Source organism: Trichechus manatus, unplaced genomic scaffold, assembly GCF_000243295.1.
Source record: "Trichechus manatus latirostris isolate Lorelei unplaced genomic scaffold, TriManLat1.0 scaffold00058, whole genome shotgun sequence".
In the NCBI taxonomy this organism is placed as follows: Eukaryota; Metazoa; Chordata; class Mammalia; order Sirenia; family Trichechidae; genus Trichechus; species Trichechus manatus.
In genome coordinates this window covers 13,049,015-13,076,006 of record NW_004443994.1, presented here as the reverse complement: position 1 = coordinate 13,076,006, position 26,992 = coordinate 13,049,015, and positions in this window count along the sequence as shown.

Here is a 26,992-nt window from a genome sequence, read left to right as displayed (position 1 = left end):
ACTTTGTTATGGCAGCCCGAAGAAAGTCACATTAATGGCATCACAATCCAGCAGACCCCCAAGTCAAAGACTTGATAATCATCCTAGATTCTCCCATCCCCACGTCTTCCACATCCAACTATGAGCTCGTGGCTCTGTTCAGTCCTAACCATCACCACGGCTTCTATCTTAGTTCAAGACTTGTTTTTTGCTCACTAGTCTCTAGCTGATCTTTATGCCAGAGTTATTTTCCTAAAACATGAAAGTCATTGTATCACTTTTCCTAATTAGAAAAAGTCAATGGCCCCTTAATGCTTAGAGTACAAACTCCTTAGTATGCATATTAGCTCTTTGATATTTGACCACAGTTTATCTTTCTAGCCTTAATTTTGAAAGCTTATACTGCCCCCCTGCCCGGTAATCAGTATACTTCTTTTGCTCTAATAAAGTATATACACACACATAATTGCCATATGTAAATGTTGACGTTTTAAGCCGTACTTATATGACTGTTGTACATAAAATCTTTTTTGTTTACCTACCTATCTCCTAATTGCCCTTCATAATAGCTCTTGAAAATTTCCTCCTTGAATAGGACTTTTTCAGTGTACCTAGGCAGAATAAAGGGGCCTTGGTGGCGCAGTGTGGAGCCCTGGTTGCACAGTGGTTAGGAGTTGAAGGCGTGCTACCATTGCTAAAAAAAGGTCAGCAGTTATAATCCACCAGCTGCTCCTTGGAAACCCTATGAGGCAGTTCTACTCTGTCCTATAGGGTTGGTATACAGTTGCTATGAGTCAGAATTGACTCCAAGGCAACAGGTTTGGTGTTTTTTGTTTTTCTTTTTTGGTGGCGCAGTGGTTAAGAGCTTGGCTGCTAACCAAAAGTTTCACAGTTCAAATCCACCAGCCGCTCTTTGGAAACCCTATGTGGGCAGTTCTACTCTGTCCTATAGGGTCACTATGAGTTGGAATCAACTTGACTGCAATAGATTTTTTTTTTTTGGCAGAGTAAGCCACTTCCTCCTATGCACTCCTCCATATCACAGCTATACTGTAGACTTTGCAAGAATAGGGGCCATGTCAAGTTCATCTTTGCATCCCCAGGGTATTGGTCAAGGCCTGGCACATAGCTTAATGAAGGAATGACTAAAATATATGCACAATGGTTATGCTTATTTTCTTTCTATTCCAATGCAATTTGGGTTAATTATTAAATGCAAGGTAATGCTTTCTGCGCTAACAAGATGCCTAAGACACACTTCCTTTTCTCAAAGTGTGCGCCATTTTATTTCACTTATATGCACATTTTAAATGAAAACATCTCCTAGGGAGCTAGTTTTTTCTTTAGTAACACAGCAATTTTCTATGGCATATACCTGGCCTTGTTTACAAAGTTGGCTTTCACTAAACAATTATAATAATGTAGTTATTATTATTAGATCTTTGATATTTAAAGATCTTTAAAATATGGCCACAGTGGCAATAAGCCATATTATATATAAACATGTAGTTCATATATAATACATAATCTCTGATGTATAAAACAGCCATGTGAGGTAGGGTGACATCAGATAGCCATAGCTCCAGGATGCAGAGTCAGAGTTCCTGAGTTAGGATCCCTGCTTTGGCACTTCCTAGCCAAGTTACTTCTCTTTCCTGGGTGGTGCAGACAGTTAACATGCTTGGCTGCTAACGAAAGGTTGGAGGTTTGAATCCACCCAAACATACCTTGAAAGAAAGGTCTTGTGGTCTACTTTCAAAAAATCAGCCATTGAAAACCCTATGGAGCACAGTTCTACTCTGACACACATGGGGTTGCCATGAGTCAAAGCTGACTCCACAGCCATTATTTATTTTTTAAATTCAGGTTTATAATTTAGACTTAATAATATAGTTCTTCTGAGGATGAAGTGAGTTTATATACTATAAAGTGTTTTGTACATAGTGATTAATAAATTTTGGCTATTACTATTATTTCACAAATGAAATAAATGAAGTTAACCAGTTTCCCAAAGATCACACAGCCAGATACAACCCCAGGTCAGACTGACAACAGAATATTGGCCCTTGTCACTGCAGTGTCTCTCTCTCTCTCTATAGAGGTAGACTGGCTCAATAGACTAAAACCCCACATGGGTGTCCAAACCAGCCTGTTTAGCCATGAACTTATGGCATTCACTGTACCTTTTGCTGCCTCCCTTTTGTCATACGCAAAATAAAACGGCCCAAAAGTTCATTAGGCTATGGTCGAGGACCAGTAAGCAAAGAGGCAGTGTGTGTAGTGGGAAGATTTTGGTGTCTGACTCCCAACCTGTTTCCTCATCTGTAAAATGGTGATAACACTCACAGGCAGGGTTGTTACAAGGATTAAGGATAATGTAAGAAAAGGCCTAGCACAGTGCTTCTCACATAGTAGGTGCTCTGTAACGAGAGCCTTTATCGTCTTCACTGTCACCAGCACCAGTAAGTTTAGAGCAGCTTTCTGCAGCTTCACTCACAGGGAAAAGAGAAGGTTTCCATGTGCCTGAGGGCCATAGCTCAGTGAGCTACTGCTTAGCCTGTTTATTTATGAAAGTTCTTTATCCAATTTAGTGGCTGGATTGGGGCCTTAGGGCAACCACAGTGCTGCTTCTCAGTGTTAATTTCAGAGCAATGCAGCAACCTGGTGGAGCCCGCTCAGGCCACCAGCTGTAGGAGCAATTCCTTTGCTGTCTGACTGCGAGCTTAGCACCAAGAATTCACACGAGGAGAGGCGGTGTGAGGGGGCCCGTCTCTTGGTTCTGCGCTTGAGAGATGTGTTTCTCTGCCACAGAAGGGAAAACAGTGATGAGTGACTGGAGACCACATTGCTAAGGCAAAGCAGAAGATGATTTCTTATTAGTAGTAGTTGTAGCATTAATAATAACAATAGCCATGAAGTAGCAAAACAGCCTCCGTCTTTGAAATATAAGAGAGAAATAATAGGCTAAGAAAGACATTATCAGTTGGAATGTTCCATATTTGCTTGATTTACCATCGTCAAGCAGCTCAAACAGCTTTGCACAGTAAACTTAAATGCCTAAAATGTCCTGATCGCGCAATGAAGCATCTTTTATATACTTGTTTCTATAGTTTGAAACATTCTCGTTGCAGAAATAAGAATTCAGAGTAGACCCAATTTATTTTACTGATATTTGAAGGTAATTTTTCCCTTAATGAATGCATCTGTTTGGATGATAAATTGTCCATTAGACAATGCTCAACTGTCTTTATGCTCTCTGTTTTGATTAGGGGGCTTTTAATGTAGTGTTGCATCCACTCTGAATTTTCTCTGTAGTTCAGTCACCTACCAAGGGGAATAGTCTGGAGAAAATGCCAGACTGACTTTCCTTCCTTAATAATTTATTAAATAAATGACCTAATAGATCGCATCAACATGTATTTCTCTGCTTTGTACTGACCTTACTGAGCGTCAATCAGTTTCGTAATGCTAATTAGATGCCAGCGTTAGTATCCTGCCCATACAGAGAGATAATGGCTCCAGCACACAGCACACAAAATGTCCAAGACTCGATCCTGTTTCTGGTGCCCAACACAATCACAGCGATTTCTGAATTCGCTCTACTTTTCACAGGGATGGTGTGTGGTTTGCTTCCTTTCAGACTCATGAGGGAATGTGTTCAGTGCAGTGTGAGCAGAAGACACACACAATGTGGGGAATTAGTTACACAGTTGCTGTTTCTGTCGTATTGTTAATGGGAATTACACATCTAAATTTCCCTGTAGTGGTAGTTCACAGTGGGTACTGGGAGGTTGCAAAAATGCACGAGAGAATTCAAATAATGAATAATACGGGATTTTAGTTTCGTCGAATTTTAAACTACCTTTGGAAATGACCGTATCTTTACCTTACATAAACAGGGGTTGCTGTCAAAATTGGTACATGTTTTCCTTCAATGTGGGCTCTGCTTCCAGGGCTAGAAACGGTATTTGACAGTGATGACCAGTTCCATTTGCTCTTCTTGGAGAAAACTAACTAACAATATTAAGTTGTTTTGACAAGTAGCTTTGCATTTTCTAAATGTTTATTCCACAGTACCACTTAGCACCCTGACCTACTAGAGAAGTAATCTGCATGACACTAACTTGCATAAATAAAGGCCAAATAATAAAAACAAACAAACAAACAAATTGAACAAGCAAAACACTTTCTCTCACATCCAGTGCTGCATATCATTGAAATTCAATATGAACCTCGAACAGAAATAGATAAATCATGTACATATATCAAGTGTTGCATTTTTTAGGCAACTGGTTTTTTTTTTTTGTTGTTGTTGTTGTTGTTTTTTAGGCCACTGTGTAAAGCTGTAGAATCTCCCCCAATCCAAAAAAAAAAAAAAAAAAAACAAAACTTCACACTAAACTCTAATATGAAAACACACACACATTAAATGGAGCTTCTAAAGTTGAAGTGAGGGCGGCATGACTGAAGAATTCCTCAGACACCTCCCTAGGGCTACAGGCCACCACACAGGGGCCCTAGTGGCACATCTGGAGAATCTCAGTGCTCCTAGGAGCAGCGTTTAACAACCACAGTTTGTAACAATCTTCCAAGAATGCTCATTTCCCAAGCAAGGAGTTGCTGAGAATATCCTTTATAATTTAATAGTAAAGAATGTTCCTTTCCCAACAGTTGGATATGCAAAGTCCCAGGTGTTAGGGGCCAAGGACACTTGCCCTGCGTCATTCCTGCCAACTAAGGTAGTGTAGCTCTAATGGCAACTCACTAACCTGATAGTCTTGTAAGGACAGAAGGTCATCTTGATCTTCCTTGCAACCTGGTACCAAGCACAGCACCTTGTAGAAGGAACGAATGAACTTGCGGAGGTCAGATCTCAGGTTTACACACCTCCCCGAACATGTCCCTATAGTCTTTCCACTGGGGAGTGAGTACTCCTCATTTTCTATTTTTTTTTTTTAGGTAATTCCTCATCGGTACTCACTGAAATGTATAGCCCTCTCCCTCCCCCGTTTAATGTAGAAATGTGTAGAAATTCCAGGAGTGGGATTTAATAGGATCAGCTGGAAACAAGGTGTCTTTATTTTTATTTTTATGGTTCATTCAATCAGGATGAGCTCCTGCCGATGCACTACAGTTGCAGCAGGTATCTGTAGAATTGTTCCTGAATTGAAGTCCAAGATAAAAAATCCACAAAATAAGTAGCATTTGCCTCCTATGTGCAAGGCACTCTACTTTTCATGAAACAATGAGGTCTTAGTTAAGGACCCTGTCCTCTGGGAGCTTATAATCTCTTCAGGCAGATAAAGCAGATACATAAATTTTGACTAACAGTACAGATAACACAGATGCTCCTTCTCTGTGTTGCTAGAGTAACACACTAAGGTATCACAAATTAAGGATACAGAAAGTAATTTAGGGAAATTCAGACATAACGATAAGACTTTATTTGGTATCTGAAACCTCATAGTTGCATTCATAGTCATAAAGATAGATGATCAGTAGGTAGATACCGAATGTCTTGGGCAACTGTGTAAAAGACGCCAAGTAAAGAGAAAAGAGGATTCCTGGACTTGTCTCTCTGTGTTGGGGTAGAGACCTTGGGAAGGTCTCTCTTGCTCCTGCTAAATCCCTGGCAGCTAGCACAGTATTTGGCCCATCATAGATGCTCCTTAATTATCTGTTCAATGAAAAAAACAAATGAACTGCTATGGTGCCAAAATCTCCTATCTGTCCTAGCAACCCCAAGGTGGGACTTAGTAAATTTCAAATAATGTTCATTGCTGATAGACAGCTAGAAAGTAGCAGGCGGCATTCAATAATGATTGTCATCTATAATCAAGTTATAAAGAAGAAAATATCTTAGATTTAAAGTTTAATGGAAGGAGGAATTTACTCAGGAATGTTTCCTCATTGCAAATATTTTAAACTATACTCAGTACTCATGCTTTTGGAATACAGGTTTTGATGCAGTCTTATTTAGAAGTAGAGAAAAGATTCTGGTGGCCCATAAAGACCTCTGCCATCTTAAGTGAGTCTTTACAAAACTCTTTCAACTCACAGAAACACAGACATGAAAGTGATTCTCATGAGTGTTTTTACTTAACTCAAGCGTGAATACATTTCATTTGAGAGGTAGCCTTAACTAGGAATAAAGGACAAATCACTGTTAAGAGTAGTCCAGAAGACAAGAACCATAAGGAGGGAATGTTCATGTAGGGGCATGAGGTGAATACCTGGCTATGTTTTATGATCTGCTAATATCTCTCAAGAATCTAAAAATTTGAATAATTACTGTTTTTAGCCTTAGAGTTTATCAGCTACCACTATCAGGAGCTCTTATCATATCAAAAATATGTTAAAACCACAATAGTTAGCCTTAGAGGCAAATGGCTAAACAGATAAACATTAATATATATAAACATATATAATTAACATGCATGTACATCATTTAAGTATTTCTTCTGTTTCAGTAACTAGATCATTTGTGCCTTGAGGTCAGTAAATTTTTTATTCATTTATTTATTCAGCAAATATTTACTGGGTGTCTACCATGGGATAGCCACTACACTAGGCATTGAGATTAAATAATGAGTAAGTCAAACATGGACCCAGCCTCATGGAACTTTCACCTGGAGGAAAAGGCTAGTAAAGGAGTTCTTTAAGTAGTAAAGCCTCTTGCTATATGAAGTGATGTACTATGGGGTGGTGCAAATGGTTAACAGTTTGAGTCAACCCAGAAGCACTTCAGAAGACAGGCCAGGTGATCTACTTCTGAAAAATCAGCCTTTGAAAATCCTGTGGAGCACATTTCTACTCTGACATGCATGGGGTGGCCATAAATTGACCAGATGACAACGGGAATGGGGAGTACAGGTTACTTTGGCAACACATAAGAGGGGTATCTACTCCGGACTTAGATTCGAGGAAGGCACCAAGTACTATGTGTAAGCTGAGGCTGGAAAGATGAGTTGGCTTAGGCTGATGTGTCTTTTATAAACCCTTATAGCACTCAGCATGGCATTGTACTTAGACTGGATGCCAAATGATTTTATTTGATTTAAAAAGTTTTTATTTTTGAGTGCTTGCCATGAATTCAGCATTGCAGTAGTCACTGGAAGAGATTCAAAGGAGTATGAGACTTTATCTCTGAAATCAAGGAGTTTCTAAATTAGTTGAGGAGAAAAAAGTACATGCATTGTTCTCTAATTGTTTTATACACAAGAGGGTGTAATTAATGACCACATGCCTGGAATAGACAATAAGCACTACGGAACATCAGGAAAACGAGAGATTAAAAAAAAAAAAAGAGTGAAGTGGAAGAGTGGGTGTGGGAGACAACACAAAGGAAAACAGAGAGACAAGAGATGAATTACAGGGTAGGCAAGGCTTATGGGGTAGGATTTGATATCGAGAGTGAAATTGGCCATGGAGAGGAATGGTTGCAGAGGAGGTTTGGGGTTCAATATTACATAGACTAGGGATTGAGCTGCAGTCTTGGGCTGAATTTTATAGATCATGGTGCCTCATTATAGGTTCCTTAGTAGAGGAATGGCAAAGAAGTGTTAATAAGTTTCCAACAAGGCAAATGAGTCCCTCTCCCCAACCCAAGTCACCATGCTTTTCTTGAATGGGCCCACGTCTTACAAAACAGGGGACCTTCATGGGGCTACTGAGACAAAAATATGCTATTAATTGCCTTCCAATGGAGAACAAAAGTGACATTAGAACATAAAGGCCTGGCTGTCCTTTCCATGAAAAGGGATGAGGAGGAGAACCTGTTGCCGTTGCGTTGATTCTGACTCATGGCCACCCTATAGGACAGAGTAGAACTGCCTCATAATGTTTCCAAGGCTGTAATCTTTACAGAAGCAGACTGCCACATCTTTCTCCCTTGGAACAGCTGGTGGATTTGAACTGCTGACCACTGACCTTTTGGTTAGCAGCTGAATGCTTAATCACTGCACCACCAGGGCTCCTTGTGGGGAGGAGAGGAGAGGGGAAAAGTCCTTCCCCAATACTTCAAGTCTTCTACAGCAGTGAGTACAAGTCACAAATTAATATCCAGATTATCCTACTTCACTATCACCATTATTATATATAATATATATGTATGAAGCCAGAACAAGGAGCCCAAAGATGCTGATGAATAAGTATTGGAGTGGTAATCCAGAATTAGTGAAAGAAAGACTTTAGCCTTTAAGATGAAGAAGAGATTCCTTTTGGTAGCGTTTGAAGGGGGGGAAAAAAAAAAAACAGAGAAAAGGGGTAACATTAATTTGAATGGCCTCAGTTGTCAAAAGAAAATAAGTCTCATCAGTAGTGGTATTCCTTTCCTTCACTTCCTCTAATATGTCAAACTTTTCTGGTCACCGAGTTTTGGCATATGCTGATCATTCCTCCTAGAATGCTTCCTCACTCAACCACCTTTTGCCTTTTGCTTGACCTTCTCTTATTGAAACTTCAGGTTTCAGCTTAAATATTACTTCCTCAGAGAGGCCTTCCATATCTCTTTTAGGTTCCCTTCATTATTCTTTTTATAACACCCTGTGTAACTTATCCTTCATAGCTATTTTGGAAGTAGGTATTTTATATTTAATGTCTCTGTCTACTGCTGGATTGTGAGCTCTGTGGAGATAGGGAGCATTTTTGTTTGTCCGTTACTGTATCTTTAGAGCCAACTAGGTTCATGCCTAGTGAAGAACATGCTCCAATTAAGGGCTATCAAATGCATATATCCAAGCAGAATATGGGTGGGTGGCAGGCTTGGTTAGGAGTTTGAGTACAGAAACGATGGGGTGTTGCCATGGCTTGTGAGCCAGCAAGTCAATGGACAATAATCAAAAGAATTTTCTGCAGCTGCCAGAGAGCCTGGTTTTGTATTGGGTCAGCATTCTGAATCCTGGGATCCAGATTCAGGAAAGCTGACTGTGGAGAATTTCTGGGCTGTGGATTTCCTGACATGAATCCCAAAATAGGACCCACATTTTCTTTATTCTAATAGTTTTAATGATTCTAATAACTCCAGTCCTTTTCTCTAATAATACTGGAAATATGACAGGGTGGAAAATATTCTGAATTAAACATTCACATTAGAAAATCCCCAAATTACCAGCCAATTAGTAGATCAAAGAGGATTTTATTACCAATTAACGAGTCTTTGCTTTTACAGTCTCTTCCACCAGAAGAGTAAAGGTGATCCTGACTGGGGTTCCGGCTATGTATCAAGTCAAGCCATCAGGGCTATTAAGCTGCTTGTGTGGAGCCATAGGATTTGTGTTGGGAGGATTCCTCTTCACACTGTTGTCATAGCGTCTAGTTTTCAGCAGACATTACACACCACTCATCACTCACTCTCCGTGTCAGAACTCAATCAGCATCCTGAGCTGTGGCTGCCTCTAGTGGATGAAGAGTTTCCCAGTTTACCTAAAAGAACATCAATCATTCTTCATTCTCAGTGTTCAAACTTGCTCATCAGTTAGTAACAACACTTCCTGCAGCCTTGAAAATTAGTTTTGAATAAACACAGGGCCAAGGACAGCTGAAGTGATTGACAGCTCATAACTCCTCCAGTGCTTTATGTTTCAAAACCAGTGTGTATGCAGATGTCTCCTCATTATGAACGTTCGGATGTCACTCAGTGTAGCTGCTACGCAGAGAGGAATGGCATGGGTTAGATTGTCAAGCGTCTTAAAGGCAGTTTTGTGCCTGCAGCAGCCGTTCTAGGGAACTCAGAACCAGGGCTGAGATTTTAGTAGAAGAGCTATCCCTTGCAGATAGGGCTGCTCACAAAACTGTGAAGTGAGGAAAATTTGTCTTCAGCACTTCTTTTCCTTCTTTATGTTTTCTTTTCAGATTGCCACAGCAAAGTCGGACTCCCCACTGAGATACCCTTGAGCCTTGTGAAAAAACCAGATGAGCTTCCCCCATTAAGGATTAAGCACTGCTCCCTCCTCCCCCACCCAGTCTTTGACTTTCGTTACTTGAGCATAGAGGAGGTAGAAGTGGGTAGGAGGTTCTAGAAAGGAAGGTAATGGGTTAATTAAATAGGCTAACTCCTGATAATGCATAGTATCTCACCATTATTCTTTCTAGGCATCTGTTGACTCCATGGTGAAAATGCTTTTCATAGAGTGACATTAAGAGTTTTGTGGCTGGTTTGATGGGGGATATTTCTAGGACAGAGCGGGCTTTGGGGCTCCATTAGTCATTCAATGGAGGGGTCAGTATTCTCTGCCTGTGAATGCCAACTGCCATATTTGCATAATTTAGAAAGAGAATGATGGCTGCCTGGTGCTTCTAACTGGCCCGATATTGGATTTCATTAGATTCTCCCACTGCCTAAGGAGTATATCTGTTATTCATTTGGACAGTGGTAGCAAGCCTATTGGTGTGGAAGGATGATCATAGTGCTCAACACTGCATAACTAACAGTCAAGCTCATGGCTCAAGTTCTGGGAGATTTCATTCATTATCAGTTACCCTTGACACGAGGATAACAGCCCCAGGCCGTAAGCAACCACTTACATGGCATGATTTTCAGGGCAGTGAAATCAGTAAGGCTACCAGGTTCATACACAACCATCCCCACTAAATTGTTAGCTCTTTGAGAACAGGGACTATTCGCCATTGTTTTGTAGGAGCCCAGCACAACACCTGGCTTACAGCAAGCAGATAATAAATAAGGATTGAATGAACAAGGCCTTTCCACTCTCTCTGGTTCTCCCCTTCCTGTCCTCCTCCTTCTTCTGATCTACAACTCCTTGCCTTACTGCCATTCCCAATACATGCAGTCACACTGTGAGTAAAAGTTGAGTGGTCCAGAATTTCAGACTTAGTAGATATTCATTTGAATGAAACAAAGATCTTCTTTACTGACAACTCAGCAATATGAGAATAGGTGTACTCTCTTGGCTATTTGGGACAGGAACAAGGATAATGACAAAATTGGAACAGCAAGAGATAGAGAACACTGTGCTCACGGAAAATACCAGGGCCATCACTCACAGTTTCTTTTCTCTAGGGTGAATCCAGAAGGTCAAAATGCTGTTGGTTTTAAAGTTTAGCTTTTGCATATGGATAAGATGGTTCCATAGCTCTAACATCAAAAAACTGATTGGTTCATTCTTTCAAAATTATTGGAATTTCTGTATAAGTTAAGCTATAGTCTAGGAGACATATATGCAAATAACTGTAGCGCAAAGCACTATCCAACAGTATGATTTATATTTTTGGCTCAACACTGGGCCAAGACTGAGACTCTTTACTTGGTCAGACTGCCATCCTGGGTGGTGTGACCATAGAATCTTCTTATATTCATATGGTCACGAGCATGAGTCTTCAAAGACTTTGTGTGAACCGAGAACACAGACCCTTCTTATCAATAAGCAGATAGCAATTGGAGCAGCATATTTTTCCAAAACTTAATCAAAACACTCCAAACTCTAATTTGAGTTAGTTCTGATAAAGTCATGAGATCAGATAGATCACAGAATGGAAGGCTTAGCAAGAGACAGTAAGAACAAATAACAAAAGCATACATCCATTCTCATTGTTGTTAGGTGCCACCGAGTTGGTTCTGACTCATAATGACCCTATATTCAACAAACCAAAACACTACCTGGTCCAGTGCCAGCCTCACAATTTTTGCTATGTTTGAGCCCATTGCTGCAGCCACTGTGTCAACCCATCTCGCTGAGGGTCTTCCTCTTTTTTGCTGACCCTCTACCTTATCAAGCATGATGTCCTTCTCTAGGAACTGGTCCTTCCTAATAACATTCTTTACTTGGATATATACACTAGGGACAAATCAACAAGAAAGGATATATAAACTGAAGTGAAAAGACGCAAGTCTCTAGAAATAAAAGATGGGCCTTACGACTAACTCTTGAAACTTCTGACAGGACCAAATCAACAAGCTCTGCTACATTTTTTATTGACTGTTCACTGTCTATTTTTCTCTTTAGACATCTTTCTTTAAAAAGAAAATCCAGATTTCCAGGGTTGGGAAGAGTGTTGGGATGAAGTGACAGGAGGCAGGCGCTGTCAAGGAAAGACAGTCTCTCTGGAAGGAAGTGAGGGGACAGAAGGGAAGGCTGGCTCCGCAAGGCAGGTTTCCTTGCTGCCACTCCATGTGTCTTCTCCCTCCCACTCCTGTGGGCACTTTCTTTCTTTCCTGGCACACTGATCATACAGGAAAGTCACGACAAAATCTTGTCATGTGCTGGAAAGGAGAGAAACTTTAAATCTTTTGCCTTTTCACAAAAGAAGAGTTTCACAGAAATTGATGTGCAGTTTTAAAAGAGGAGCTTTGCTTGTAAAAGTTATTCTAACATTCTCCCAAGTTCCCACACTCTGTGCCATTACCACCTTAACAAACAAAACCACAAACCACACACACACACACACACACACACACAATCCAATTTAGTTGGCAGCCAGCATTTATCTATCCCAGGGCTATCTCTAAGGAATGTAGATTTGTCTTGGACTGACTTCAGACATTTCCCCTATGATCTTCCACTGGCTACGTTTTTCTCCAATGTTTCCTCACTGCCTCCCTTGGCTCTCATTAATTAACTGCTCTTCACTCTGTGACTAAATGTGAGCCGTTGTATTTAGCTGCAGAGAGGATTATGACATTTTGCAAACACACGCACACGACTGGGGAGAATATCTTGGGGGAACATACTGGCAAAGGAGGTAAATTGAGAAAACCCATTTTTAAAAACCTGTTGAAGCAGGTCACCTCAAAAGAAAAGAGGGGGAAATGGGCTGATTATTTGGTGACATTTACTTCTTCCCGACATGATATTTTAAAAGGCAAATACAGAAACTGGAACTTGCTATTTAATTGAGGTTCAGGTATTTCAAAGCCTGCTTATCTCTCCAGCCCGTCTGGTGTTTCCATGGTGTTCCTTTTCCGCTTCTATTAGTCTGGAACGTGGGTAGCAAGTTGATGAACATTTTTAATGAGTAAATCCTTTTCTACACCAAATTTTATAGATAATTAAATCTGATTTATAGGGCAGGCTTCGGCGACAGTAAAAGAGGCAGGAAAGGAATGCAAAGGGGGAGGGGGCCCAATTAACTTGAGATCCAAGTAGGACTCTCTAAGAGCGCTCGGCTTTGTTTATATAACCTTCCCAGTGGACACTTGGCAGGGCTTGCGATGAGGTTTCTGAAGCACAATAAAATTCAGTGGTGGCTGTGCCGTAGGATTTTTTGTTTGTTTTGTTTGTTTGGTGTATTAGCTTCCTAGGGCTGCTATAACAAAATACCACAAAGTGGGTGGATTAAAACAACAGAAATTTGTTTTCTCACAGTTCTGGAGGCTAGAAGTACAAAATCAAGGCGTTGGCAGGGCCAAGCTCTTTCTGAAAGCTCTAAGGGAAGATTCTTCTTTGCCTTTTCCTAGCTTCTAGCGGTTCCTGGCAATCCTTGGCGTTCCTTGGCTTGCAGATGTATCACTCCAATCTCTGCCTCCATATTCTTGTGGAATTCTTCTCTCTGTGTTTCTCTGTCTCTCTGTTTCTTCTTCTCTTTTTATAAGGACACTAGTCATACCAGATTAGGACCCGCCTTATTCCACTATGACCTCACGTTAATTTAGCTAATACCTGTGATGACCCTGTTTCCAAACAGGGTCACATTCATAGGTACCAGTTGTTAGGACTTCAGTCTACTTTTGGGGGCAACACAGTTTAATCCATAACACTTGATTTTGGTTTTTAGGCAAGGATGTTCTCTTATTCAAGAAACAGATCCTGACCTTTATTCTCCGTTCCCCCACTTTTTACTCTAATTTATGCTAAAGCAAGAGCCTCACATATAAAACCTTAGAGTACACCACTGAGGAAGTGACCTTTTAACACATATATGTTAACCATCTTCTATGTAGTAGGTGGAACCCTGGTGATGCAGTGGTTAAGAGCTCGGCTGTTACCCAAAGGGTCGGTAGTTAGAATCCACCAGCCGCTCCTTGGAAACCCTATAAGGCAGTTCTATTTTGACATATAGGGTCACTGTGAGTTGGTATTGACTCCACTGCAATGGGTATGTATGTAGCAAACACCATTCTAGATGCAGAGGATATAGCAATCAACAATACCGGCAGTTCAGATTTTCACTGTGACATGAAATAGATCCAGTGGAAGAAAATGTAGACAAAAGGCAGTCTAATCCTTATAAAGAAATTGAGACCCAGAGAGGGTGAGTGAGCTGGCCAGAATTACACAGCTTTTCTCTCAGTGGTGGAGTTGGGTCTAGAGTTCTCATCTCTACACTTCTAGGACAGGCTCTTCTTAATGCACCGTGCTCTTTGTAATACATTAAAAAGCAACAAAAGCAACAGCAGCTTATATTTTGAAGTGCCTAGCACAGTGCTTGCCACATGGAAACATATATTAATGGATCTTGAAATACTATGTGAAGTGGTTGTTTAAGTAAGTACACCTTATTACGAATGGTCATGTAAGTTTCCAATAGTTCCTCTATCTCTTCATTTGTTTGTTTTCATCAATAAATTGAGACCTGGGTTGGTTTGTGTTCTGGGTTCTGAAATATTTGGTATTGCTGAAGCTTAAGCACATAAAAAATTGCATTAGTCAAATTTCTCTCTCCTCATTTCTCTGAAGGACTTTAAAAGCCAAGATCACTCCCATTGTTAGTCATCATCATCATTATTATCATCATCAAGAGACAAATATTACTAGGAGTGATATATGTGTTTGATACCTTACATAAAATTTTAAAATATTTAAATTTAAATAAAATTTTAAATTTAAAAAGTTCTAAATTGCACGCTGTCAAACTCTGCCCTCATGCTTAACTTAGATTTAGACCTCCAGAGAGGAACATACATGTCTACAGGCAGCCTGCTTGGATCTTACTTTTCCTTTGACTTTTTTTTAAATGAAAGTAATATAAAGTTGTATCAAATTTGTACACAACAGAAAGTATATAGAAAGTGAAAGTACTATCTCCAGAGAAAACCACTAACAACAGTATGATGGCTTCCTCTTTCTTGTATGTGTACACTAATATGGAAATGTACTTACGCAGCGTACTGTGTTGCAATACCTTAACAATATATTTTGATGGTCTTTTCATGACCATATATATAAATCCACCTCAATATTTTTAACAGTTATATAATATTCTCTGTAAATAATTTAAAAATGTACTTAACCTATCTATACTTAATATTTGTTTCATTAACCGTTGTTGTCAGCTGCTGTCGAGTCAGCCCCAGACTCATGGTGACAACATACACAATGGAACAAAAGGCTGCCTGGTCCTGCACCATCTCATGATCATTTGCTGATCAGACCATTGTGATCCATAAGGTTTTCAACGGCTGATTTTCAAAAGTAGATCACCATGCGTTTCTTCCTAGTACATCTTAGTCTGGAAGCTCTACTGAAACGCGTTTAGCATCATAAAATTTATTCTTGTGCATATTTTTTTGAGAACTGTACTCATTAACCCAAAGCACATTATCTTAAGCTGAGTTCTCTAGAGAAGCAAAACCAGTTAAGCATATATATACAAATATATATGTAGGGAGATTTATTTCAAGGAATGGCTCACACAGTTGTGGAGGCTGGCAATCTGTGGATTAGTCATCATGCTGGAGGTTCCTCCTGACTCACATGGTTGCAGGGGCTGATGAACGCCAAATCGGTAGGTCAGATGGCAGGCTGCTTCTCACGGGGCTGCAGGAGCTGGTGAATCCCAACATCTTCTGGTCAGACGGCAAGCTGCAGGCTCATGTTCCAAGAACCGGAGGTCAGAGGATGACGAGTCGGATGCAGGATCAAGAGAGGGTGAGCTTTGCCAGAACATCTATATATACTGGATGTAGGCCACACCTCCAATGAAACTCCCCTTTCAATTGACTGGATGCTCACATCAGATCTCAAAATGGAGGATGATTACATAATATCTGCCAAATCACTAAGAATCATGTCCTAGCCAAATTGACCTTAACATAACCTTAACTATCACACATGGTCTGAATATGCACACATATATATCACATATTCATGCACGTCAATATATGTATGTGTGTGTAGTGTATATATGTACATATAGAGAGATTGAATGAGCCTTGATGGTGCAATGGTAAGTGTTCGGCTGCTAACTGAAAGGTTGGTGGTTCTAAAGCAACAGCTGCTCTGCAGGAGAAAAGACCCTGGTGATCTGCTCACATACAGATTACAGGCTAGGGAACTTTATGGGGCAGTTCTACTCTGTCATTTAGGGTCACTATGAGTCAGAATTGACTCAACGGCACACAACGACATAGATAGATAGATACGTAGATGTACATATATCTAGATATAACAAACAAACAAAAAAAAGAAACCAAAAAAAGATACCAAATGCATTGCAGTTGAATTGATTCTGACTCACAGTGACCTATAGGACAGGATAAAACTGCCCCATAGGGTTTCCAGGGAGCGGCTGGTAGATTCAAACTGCTGATCTTTTTGTTAGCAGCCTGAGCTCTTAGCCACTCCTCGACCAGAGTTCCATAAATATAGTTATTTTCTTTTCATTGGTAAAAGAAATATCCCACTTGACATTGAAGGCAGTTAGCATTATACTACTGAGTGACTCAAAAAAAAAAAAAAAAAAAAAAAAAAACCCGAATTACATACCCATCTTCCTCAAAAAGTTATACTTTTGTAAAATAAATAAAACCACATATTTTTTTTATCTCTTGCCTGGACTGTGTTGTTATTTAATCCTGGGTAAGCAGGATGGTGGCTAGTAGCAAAACTCATTTTAAGTATAGTGCAGATTTAAAAAAAATTCTTTATGAATCAAGCCATTATTACTGTAAGTCAATTAAACCAATCTCCCTTAAGGAAAAACCTAGGGTCCCAAATTCCTTTATTAGAAAGATGTTATTAAAATGTCTCTGTGGTTTATTGATTTCTTTAGTTCTGCTCCTTTAAGAATATAGAAATTGCTAACAGAATTGAGACCAATACCAAATGCTTGAAAATACTTGTCAAAATTGCATTTAGACACGCTAAAATTAGTGTGTCAGTATGCTGGCATTGGTCAGAACTTCTCTTTTAGAACACTTCTCATTCAGACCAGGTATTCCCATTACTTCAACTTGCCATCCCCAGGTTAGCTTCCATCAAGGATTAGTTTTCAGTTTCTTGAGGGAGAAATCCCGAGATTAAAATTTAGTGGCTAGTCCTGTATGTTGATTCCTCTTACTGATGGTATCTTAAACTTGACACTGTTGCTATATTTTGCTTGAGTTTGGCTTCCTCTTTGCCTTGACCTCTTGGCCTGGAATAATGGGACTTTTTTGCTTCATCCATGTTCTTTGTTATAATGCAAGTCTGAATGTCAGTATAGCCTTCTCTAACTCTCAACTGTCTCCTAGTTCCACTTTGAACACAAGTTTAGAAGCATAAAGTGGTCTGCAGGGAACCTTGGATACATTTAATATAACATCCTTATTTAAGAGATGAGAAAACTAAGCCGGGAGAGTTTAAGGGATTTATCTAGACTCTTACCACAAATAGAAATTAGAACCTAAATTCCCAACTCCTGACTCTCACTCCAGTGCTGTTCCAGTCCACCAGCCACCCCTTCTCAAGGCTGGTTGGCCTCAATGCCTACACTGACCTGCATTTCTCACCCTGGCTCTCAGTTATGGTCTTCATACCAAGAATGTAGCTGCCTACATTAATTGAACAAGAATTAGTGATCACTATGGATCATAACAAGGAGCCCTGGTGGCACAGTGGTTAAGTTCTTGGCTGCTAACCAAGAGGTTGGTGGTTCCAACTCACCAGCCGCTCTGTGGGAGAAAGACAGAGCAGTCTGTTTCTGTATTTTTAGCCTTGGAAACCTTATGGAGCAGTTTTACTCTGTCCTATAGTGTCACTATGAGTGGGAATTAACTCAACAGCAATGAGTTTGATTTTTTTGGTTTATGGATCACAACAGAACATTGTTGAACTCGCTTGCTTTGGGCAAATCAACAGGAGGGATCAATCGCTGGAGGAAGACATAGTGTTTGGTGAAGTGAAGAGATGGTGACAGCGAGGGAGAAACTGAGTGAGATGGATTGGCACAGTAGCCACAAGAATTGACTCGAACATGCCAATGATTGTGAGGATTACATAAGACCTGGCAACATTTTATTCAGTTGTACATAAGGTCACCATGAGTTGGAGACAACTTGACGGCAGCTACCTATCTAGCTATCTCACTGTGGGATGAAGTCAAAATAAGTGATAAATTTCTAAGACATCTTTTAAATGTCAGGGTTACTCTTGTGAGTAAAAAACTTTCTGACCCTCTGGCTGATGTCTCTTTGGTGCTCTAATGCTCTAATGGGGAGATAAATGTTGGATTGATTATTTTCTGTTTTAATGCCCTTCTGAATGCTCAGCACCCTTAATTCAGCTAAACAGAGAGCAGACTGTGTATATTACCAGGAGCTGGCCTAAAACTAACATCTCTAAGGACAGAACTACACTGTTTTCTCTTTATGTTCAATATGTGGATTGCTGATACTATGAGATGTTAACAGCATGAATTTTGCGGTCAGATAGATCATTGTTTGAAATGGGTTTTTACTACTTGCTAACTGCATGACCTTGAATACTTAATGTCAGTAAAGCTCTGTTTACTTATCTATAAAATAAAGATAATGATACTTGCTCTGAGAGGTTGTTATGGGAATTAAATGAGATAATGTGTAATTCAGTAGCCAGTACAGTGCCCGGCACATTGTAAGACCCTAGTAAATGTTACTTCTTTCCCTCTTCCTCTTTCCATTTTTTACCACCCAAAAGCCGGAGTCCAAGAGAAGGCGTGGGAGAGAGTTATAAAAGTCTAAATATATCAATTTTAGTTTTTCTTCTTCTATTTTTTTTTATCCAGAATTTCTTGCTGAAGGTGCAGCATTATAAGGTGACTTCTCTAAAGCCACTTGTATCAGTAGTCGGATCATTTATTTCTTGATGAGAAATATTTTGGTCTATTAGTGAGAAGAAAGATTACGTGAACATTAATCAAATACTTCATGACGAGCAGAAGTGTGCATTTATCATGGAAAGTACCAGAGAGGGGCCACTGTCGCACCCAGGAAATCCGTGTTTGCTGCATGGACTTCGGTCTCAGACTGTTGAAGTGGAGCCTGACTACTCAGTTAACTGGGCAACTGTAAAATATTGTTAAAGATCCATATGTGCTATTTATTTTATTTTATTTCTTTAAAGACAAATTGATTTGGTTTTATTTTACTTACATTTTTCCCGCTTCTCTAGGCGATTAATTTCTTGCTGGTACTGTGCCTGGAAACAGTAGGAGAAAATGAGTTGCTAGAAGTATATTTCTAAATTAGCAATCATCTCAGTGATGTGTGCACTTAGTCAATGTTTTTATTTCTTAGTTATTGCCTGTTCTCTAAAAATACCTAGAGGAAGGCTATGTGTATGTCAGTAGTTCCCTGGAAGCGGAACCAGAGCATGATAAAGGCTGCCAGAGTTTGCCATTTTGGGGTTCTTACTATTTCTTCTGGGATGAAGCAAGGGTAGATCTCACTAAAATGAAATTGTTCTGTCTCCATTTGGAAACCCATCTCCCACCCCCCACCCCCCCACCCCTCACCACCTCTGGCTAAAATAAGTACCTGTTCAAAAACTTTAATTAAAAAGTCAAGTTAGATTTAGGGTATCACTAAAAAAAACCCTCTTTGAAGACTTTGTAGGGGAAGCCCCATTTAAACTTCAGTGGTCACAAACATAAAGGAGGCTTCACAGGGTGTAAATTCCCTGTCAGGGTGGAGAGCTGTTATTTAGCTATTTGCTAGTATGCCATTATATCAGCACATAATGGGATAGAGTTATCCAGCAAACCGGGATCAGTGATGCAGGGCTGGAGATTCTGTGTGTGTGCGTGCGTGCGTGCGTGCGTGCGTGTGTGTGTGTGTGTGTTTAAATAAGGTCCACTAAGCTTTCAACCATCCATCATCAGAATTCTCTTCCCTGTTTTTGCCTTTTCCCCAAGGCTCACTACTATGTGGAGTGCGTATGGAGTGTCTTTAGAGCGGCAGTAGCGTATCAGGAAATGGGGAAGTATAAGTTGTGAGTCCCTAAGGAGAGCTGTATTGGGTTTATAACCCATTTGGAAATGTAACCATGATTTCATTTCATCTCAGAGACCCCCATGGAGAGTAACAGGGGAGAGTAGGCTAATTCACCTAATTTCTTTGATGTAAATTTAAAATTTCTCCTGACAGACTATGCTGGAGGACTGGAGCTTGAAAGCATCATTCTGAAGAATTTTTGCAGTTGCCCAGAAATGTGGGGCTGGAGAGAGCAGATGCTTGGAAATGCCGTTGACATTTCCAAGTTTTTATAGCCCTGGTACGTAGCCCACTAACTCCAGCATGCTTCACACATGGAGAAGGATCATTTGTCATTTTGATGCCAAGATGATACTCACAGCTCTAAATGAAACGAATTACTTCTTTCTACCTCCTGCTTGGACAGTCAAAGTAGAGGCATTTCAGCCATCTCTAGGTCATCTTCTGTATCAGCGAAGGGCAGAGTGGTATCAGTACTTGCTCTGTGGCCGTGGAAATGAGTCTCCAAAACTGCTCATCACAGCAAAAGTGCAAGTTGCTGCTGTTCTCAATTAGGGCATGATTTGTTTGGCAAAAACAACTTCATTGACAAACATACAAATAATAGTCATTAAAAGTACATTTAAATTTGAAACAATTAACATTTGAATAGATGGCACACTCCTATACACACCATTCTTTGTATTTAAACAAAAGTGTTTATCTGGGCTGCTCACCAACTTGCTGGCATTGAGAATCTGGACAACTTCTTTGGCAGTATGTATTTTGCATTTTGAGCTATGGACATTATAGCCAGAAAATCTCCATAACAGGTTGCCCTACCTCCAGGGAATCATCCCTGTATGGTAAAACTCAACCCCTGAATATCACTGAAGAATATATTGAGGCCAGGATTACTCACATTTCCAGGACTGGATAAAAGAGAGTGGCCAGGGCACAGTTGCAATCAAGTTTTCTACTTCCTTGGAAACCCAAAGGTAATGCAGATCAATCAGTCTCCACAGATTTATTGAGTGCCCACTCGGACCAAAAGGCATTCTGGAAGTCATGGGGCTCTCTGGCCTGCACATCAAAAGAGTTCCCTTACCTCAACTTATCTGTCACATGCATGTGAGACAATACTCTTAGGGAAAATTTTAGCCACTGGGATGTCCTGTTTAAAATTACTAACCTTAGTTTGATTGTGGGGCTTATAGAAATGTTGTTATCCTATGCTTCAGGCTTAAGGCTTTGTGGAGCAGGTGCCCCTGCCCTGGGATACAACCCATAGGCAAGCAGGTTGTTTTTTGTTGGGAGACTGGAATCTGTGCTAGACAAACTCTTATAAGGGATAAAGATGCTTTGAAGACCTAGCAGTCCCAGAAGCTTCAAGGCTGCAGATTCTATCCCCCCATTATGGATTGAATTGTGCCCCCCTCCACCCCAAATATGTGTTGGAATCCTAGCCCCTTTACCTGTAGATGTAATCCTATCTGGAAATAAGGTTTTTTTTGTTATGTAATGAGGCCCTGCCAGTTTAGGGAGTGTGTCCTAAACTTAATCACTTCTGAGTTATAAAGAGTAGCATAGACACAGAGAGAAGCAAGCACAAACAGGGAAAGATGGACTCTATCTGATAACCAAGAAGGCAGAAGAATCTACAAGCCCAGGAATTACAAGGATTGTCTGCTTCTATAAGCTGAAATAGACAATGAAGGAACTCCCCCTAGAACCACAGTCTGAATCCAGGCTTCTAGACCTGTAAACTGTGAGAAAATAAGTTTCTGTTCTTTAAAGTCACCACTTGTATTTCTGTTACAGCAGCACTAGCAAACTAATACACTCCCTCATTACCTTCCGACCACCTGGGTTTCACCCTGTAACCATCTGATGGGCTCATCTGCCTCTGGCTAGAGAACTGGCTGCTTGGTCCCCACCTGAAGGTTTGATTCCATTTTCAACCCTCAGGCTAATTCTGGTCCTAGGCAAGTGGAATTTAAATCTGAGGCAGAGATTAGTAGTTCAACCTCCCATCATTCTTGCTGTCTTCTACCCTACCCATTATCACCTTCCTTGTGAACAAAACTCTACCTTGAATCCCAATTCCAGTTACTGGAATAAAATCCTTGGTGCCCATGTGTTTACTGTCTGCCCTGCCTAGTACCCTATATCCTCCACTACTATGATCCTGTCTTGCTACTTGAGTCATATTATGGACCTGAACTTTAGTGCTTGTGGTTGGCTCCTTTTACCTGTTGCCGAACTTCCCTGGCATTGACTCTGTCTCCTGCCAACTTGGCTCTTGATACTGTATTTGGCTTCATTGCCAGCACACCTGTTGTTCACTGCCAACTCTCCCCTGATGCAGATTTGCCATCTGCCTGAACTTTCTCCTATTTCTTGCTGCTGGGAATGAGTCTTGTCCTGTATGTCAGTAATCATGGTCTAGAATGTATTTTGCTAACAACAAATAAGCAAACCTTTAAGAAAACAGGCTATAAGTTTGTTCTCCCATCCACCAAGCTCTCGTTATAAAATATATTGTTTGGACACATTGTGATACTGAGATTATTTGTATACAAAATTCAAGTTTATGAGATCATTGCCTTGTAGACTTGTTCAGTGTAAAGAACAAATGAAGTATCATCCACATTTAAAAAGTGAGCATGGGTTAAAAGTTCTGGAAAGGTGAAGTGCATGTTATCAAATATAAATGGTTTTAATATTTGTAAGGATGTTCACTGATGGGCTTTACCAGAGCCAGATGGAGGCTGTCTTTTAACATACCAAGGGATATTTATTAATTGACAGAAATCCCTGAAAGAGAGATGTGGTGGCTTTTTCTCAAAGGAGTGGAAAGAGGGATAGAACACTCTAGCTGGTCAGGTGTCGGATAGTTTACTGAAGCAGAGTTAGGGAGGAAAAGAACACTTTCACTGAATTTGTGTGCTTACAGAGAGAAGTTAAAAAGAAGTTTAAAGGACCGGAAGAGTTAGGCCTGAGTTAACAGCCTGAGGAAACAGCAATTTGAAAATGTTTAGGAGGAAAGATAAGGGAGACAAAAAACAAGAGAAACAAGATTAGAAAGGGTAGAATGGTGGGGTTCTGGAAGAGGAGAGAGATAAAAGTAATCAGGAAAAGTTGATGTATATTGGAGTTCAGTTTAGGGAGACTGAAAAACAGATAGGGTTTCAGAATTAAGAAAAATATTTTAATGATGCTGAGCAAGAGGATGTCCATCCAGTTAAGAATGTGAAGCTGACCACCACTAATACAAGCTCATCTCAGAGTCAAAGGGTTTGGGATTCAGTCAGGAAAGTTATTTCATATTTACACTTCTGGAGAAAAGGCTTTCACTAATGTCTGGCAGAGATACCAGAACAGGCTTAGAAGAAAGCTAAAACTAGGTCTTAGAAGAGGGGCAGATGAATGAGAGAGAACTGATGTGAGTCCACATCAGGAACAGACTAGTTGATTCAAGCTCATGCTGGGCTAATCAAGAAATGGGAGATTAAATCAGAGGAGGGCCAAGATGGTGGAGTAGTCAGATGCTTCCTGTGGTCCCTCTTATAGCAAAGACCTGAAAAAACAAGTGAATCAATTATATATGACAATCTAGGAGCCCTGAATATCAAAGACAAAATTGAGGAATCAGACTGAGCAGTAGGGGGAGGGAGGGATGGTTCAAAAGCAGTGAGGAGTTGCTAGATCTGACCTGGCCAACCCTGACACCCCTCAGTCTGGATCAGCTGGTGCATGAAGAGTGAGGCAAGCAGTGGTGCTCAGGACATGTTTTCCACATCATGAGAGACCAAGCAGTGGAGTCTGCTTAAGTTTCCAGAAGCAGTGAGAAATGGAGCTCAGTCAGCAAAAGATAAGTGCAAGCATCTAACTTAATGGATCAAAAAAAAAAAAAAAAACCCTTTTGGGAAGTACTTCTCTCCCAGTTACCTGTCCCCTCCTCACTCTGCTCCAGTCCTGGTCCAGCTTCTGGGATTTCTGAGCCCCCTGGGCCAGAAGTAGGACCTGTCTGTGCCCTGAGCCATTCTCCTGGCTTTGGAGAGGGAACAAATTAACAAACAGGGAGAAATAATCTGCCAGCTTCCCTAAGCCAGGAACTCAGGGCAGGCACAAACCCTTTGCCTAGGCACAGGCATAACGGGTCCACAGACTTTGAATGCCTTTCATCCCTGCATAGACATGTGTGGGCCCATTTCAACAGCATAGGCCCTCATTGCCACACTACAACAGGGTATGTGCCTGAAGCCTATTTTCTTCTGTACTAGCTATAAGGGAGACTGGCAGATTCATGACATTTGACACTGTTCTGCCCATTAAGCAGGGTCCTCATCTACCCACATCAGGGACCTGAGAACTGGTGGCTCCACCCACTCCACTGAGCCACACGAGGCAGAGGTCCAAGAATAAGTGGTGACTCCCACTCCTTATAGCCAACAGCACTGGGTGCCCATATTTTGGCAGCAAAACCCACCTACCTACCTGCGCTAGGGAAAAGGGACACTCCTAATCAGGCACTCAGAAGCAGCAGTCTGCCCCCTGCCTTGATCAGAGTATGACCCCCTACTACAGTCAGGTACCTGTGCCTACTCCAATCACCATTGCTTGTCCAGGACTGTAGGTGAGAGCCTGCACCACACACTCGGTGACTGACGACCTGAACACTTGAGCTGAATCCACACAGGAAAAGTAAATGGACTGCCAGGCTCACATACCCAGTAACAGTTCTAGCCACTTGGAGACAGGATATGAGAGCTTCAAAGATGCCAATAATCAAACTAGCTCACATGAGCAGCCTATTTGGGCATATCAAAACAAAACAAAACAAGAAGCTAGGACACAGTAAGCAAACATAAAATAAATAAATATAATAACTTATTGATGGCTCAGAGATAACAGTCAACATCAAATCACATAAAAAGACGGACTGTTATGGCTTCAGGAAACCCCCAAAACAAAGAATCAAGAAACCTTCTGGAGGAAGATAACTTCTTGTAATTACCAGAGGTAGAATTCAAAAGATTAATATACAGAACTCTTCAAGAGATCAGGAGGCAGATCATGTAAAATGTAGAACAAGCCAAGGAACACACAGACAAAGCAATAGAGGAACTTAAGAAGATTACAGAAGAGCATAATGACAAATTTAACAGGCTGCATAGACAGACAGCAAACAGAAATCTAAAAGATTAACAATAAAATTTCAGAATTAGACAACTCAATAGAAAGTCACAGGAGCTGAATTGAGGCAATGGAAGTCAGAATTAGTGAGACTGAAGATAAAGCACTTGATGCCAACTTATTTGAGGAAAAATCAGTTGAAAGGATTTAAAAAAATGATGAAACTCTAAGAATTATGTAAGACTCTGTCAAAAGGAATAACCTATGAGTGATTGGAGTACCAGAACAAGGTGGGATAACAGAAAATACAGAGAGAATTGTTGAAGATTTTTTGGCAGAAAACTTCCCTGATATTGTGAAGGAGGAGAAGATATCTATCCAAGATGCTCATTGAGCCCCACACAAGGTAGATCCCAAAAGAAAGTCACCAAGACATACTATAATCAAACTTGCCAAAACCAAAGATAAAGAGAGAATTTTAAGAGCAGTTAGGGATAAATGAAAAGTCACCTACAAAGGCGAGTCAATAAGATTAAGCTCTGACTACTCAACAGAAACCATACAGGCAAGAAGGCAATGAGATGACATGTATAAAGCCTTGACGGAAAAAAATTGGCAGCCAAGAATTATATATCCAGCAAAACTGTCTCTAAAATATGATGGCGAAATCAGGGCATTTCCAGAAAAACAGAAGTTTAGAGAATTTGCAAAAACCAAACCCAAATTACAAGAAATACTAAAGGGAGTCCTCTGGTTAGAAAATCAATAACATCAAATAACAACCCAAGACTAGAACACAGGACAGAACAACCAGATATCAACCCAGATAGGGAAGTCACAAATATAAATCAAAGCTAAAATACTGGAAATGGGGAAACAGTATGTAAATATGTAAAAATATGTCAAGCAAAAAACAATCAGAAGAGAGAAGGTGTGGCAATATTAATTAATTAATATGTAAAAGTTAACTACATTAAAACAAAAAATAGGGACTAAATAACGTAGTCATAGATCTTTCATATGGCGAAGAAGCCAAGGTGATACTAAGAAATAAAAGATTGATTTAAACTTAGAAAAATAGGGGTAAATATTAAGGTAACCACAAAGGAAACTAACAATCCTACACATCAAAACAAAAAATGAGAAAAACAAAGACTTAGCAAGTACAAAATCAACAACAATGAAAAAGTTGGGAACAACCTGGGTTCCCATCAACGGATGAATGGATAAACAAATTATGGTATATTCACACAATGGAATATTATGGAACAATAAAGAACAAAGATGAATCTGCAAAACATCTCATAACATGGATGAATCCTGGAAGGCATTATACTGAGTGAAATTAGTCAGTCACATAAGGACAAGTATTGCACCAGATCACTATTATAAGAACTCAAGAAAAGGTTTAAACACAGAAGAAAACATTCTTTGATGGTTACGAGGGTAGGGAGGGAGGGAGAGGGGAATTTACTAACTAGATAGTAGACAAGAATTATCTTAGGCGAAGGGAAGGACAACACACAATACAGGGGATGTCAGCAACACTGGACTAAACCAAAAGCTAAGAACTTTCCTAAACACAACCAAACACTTCGAGGGACAGTGTAACAGGAGCAGGGGTCTGGGGACCATGGTTTCAGGGGACATCTAGGTCAATTGGCATAACAAAGTTCATTAAGAAAATGTTCTGCATCCCACTTTGATGAATGCGTCTGCGGTCTTAAAAGCTAGTGAGCAGCCATCTAAGATGCATCAATTGGTCCCAAC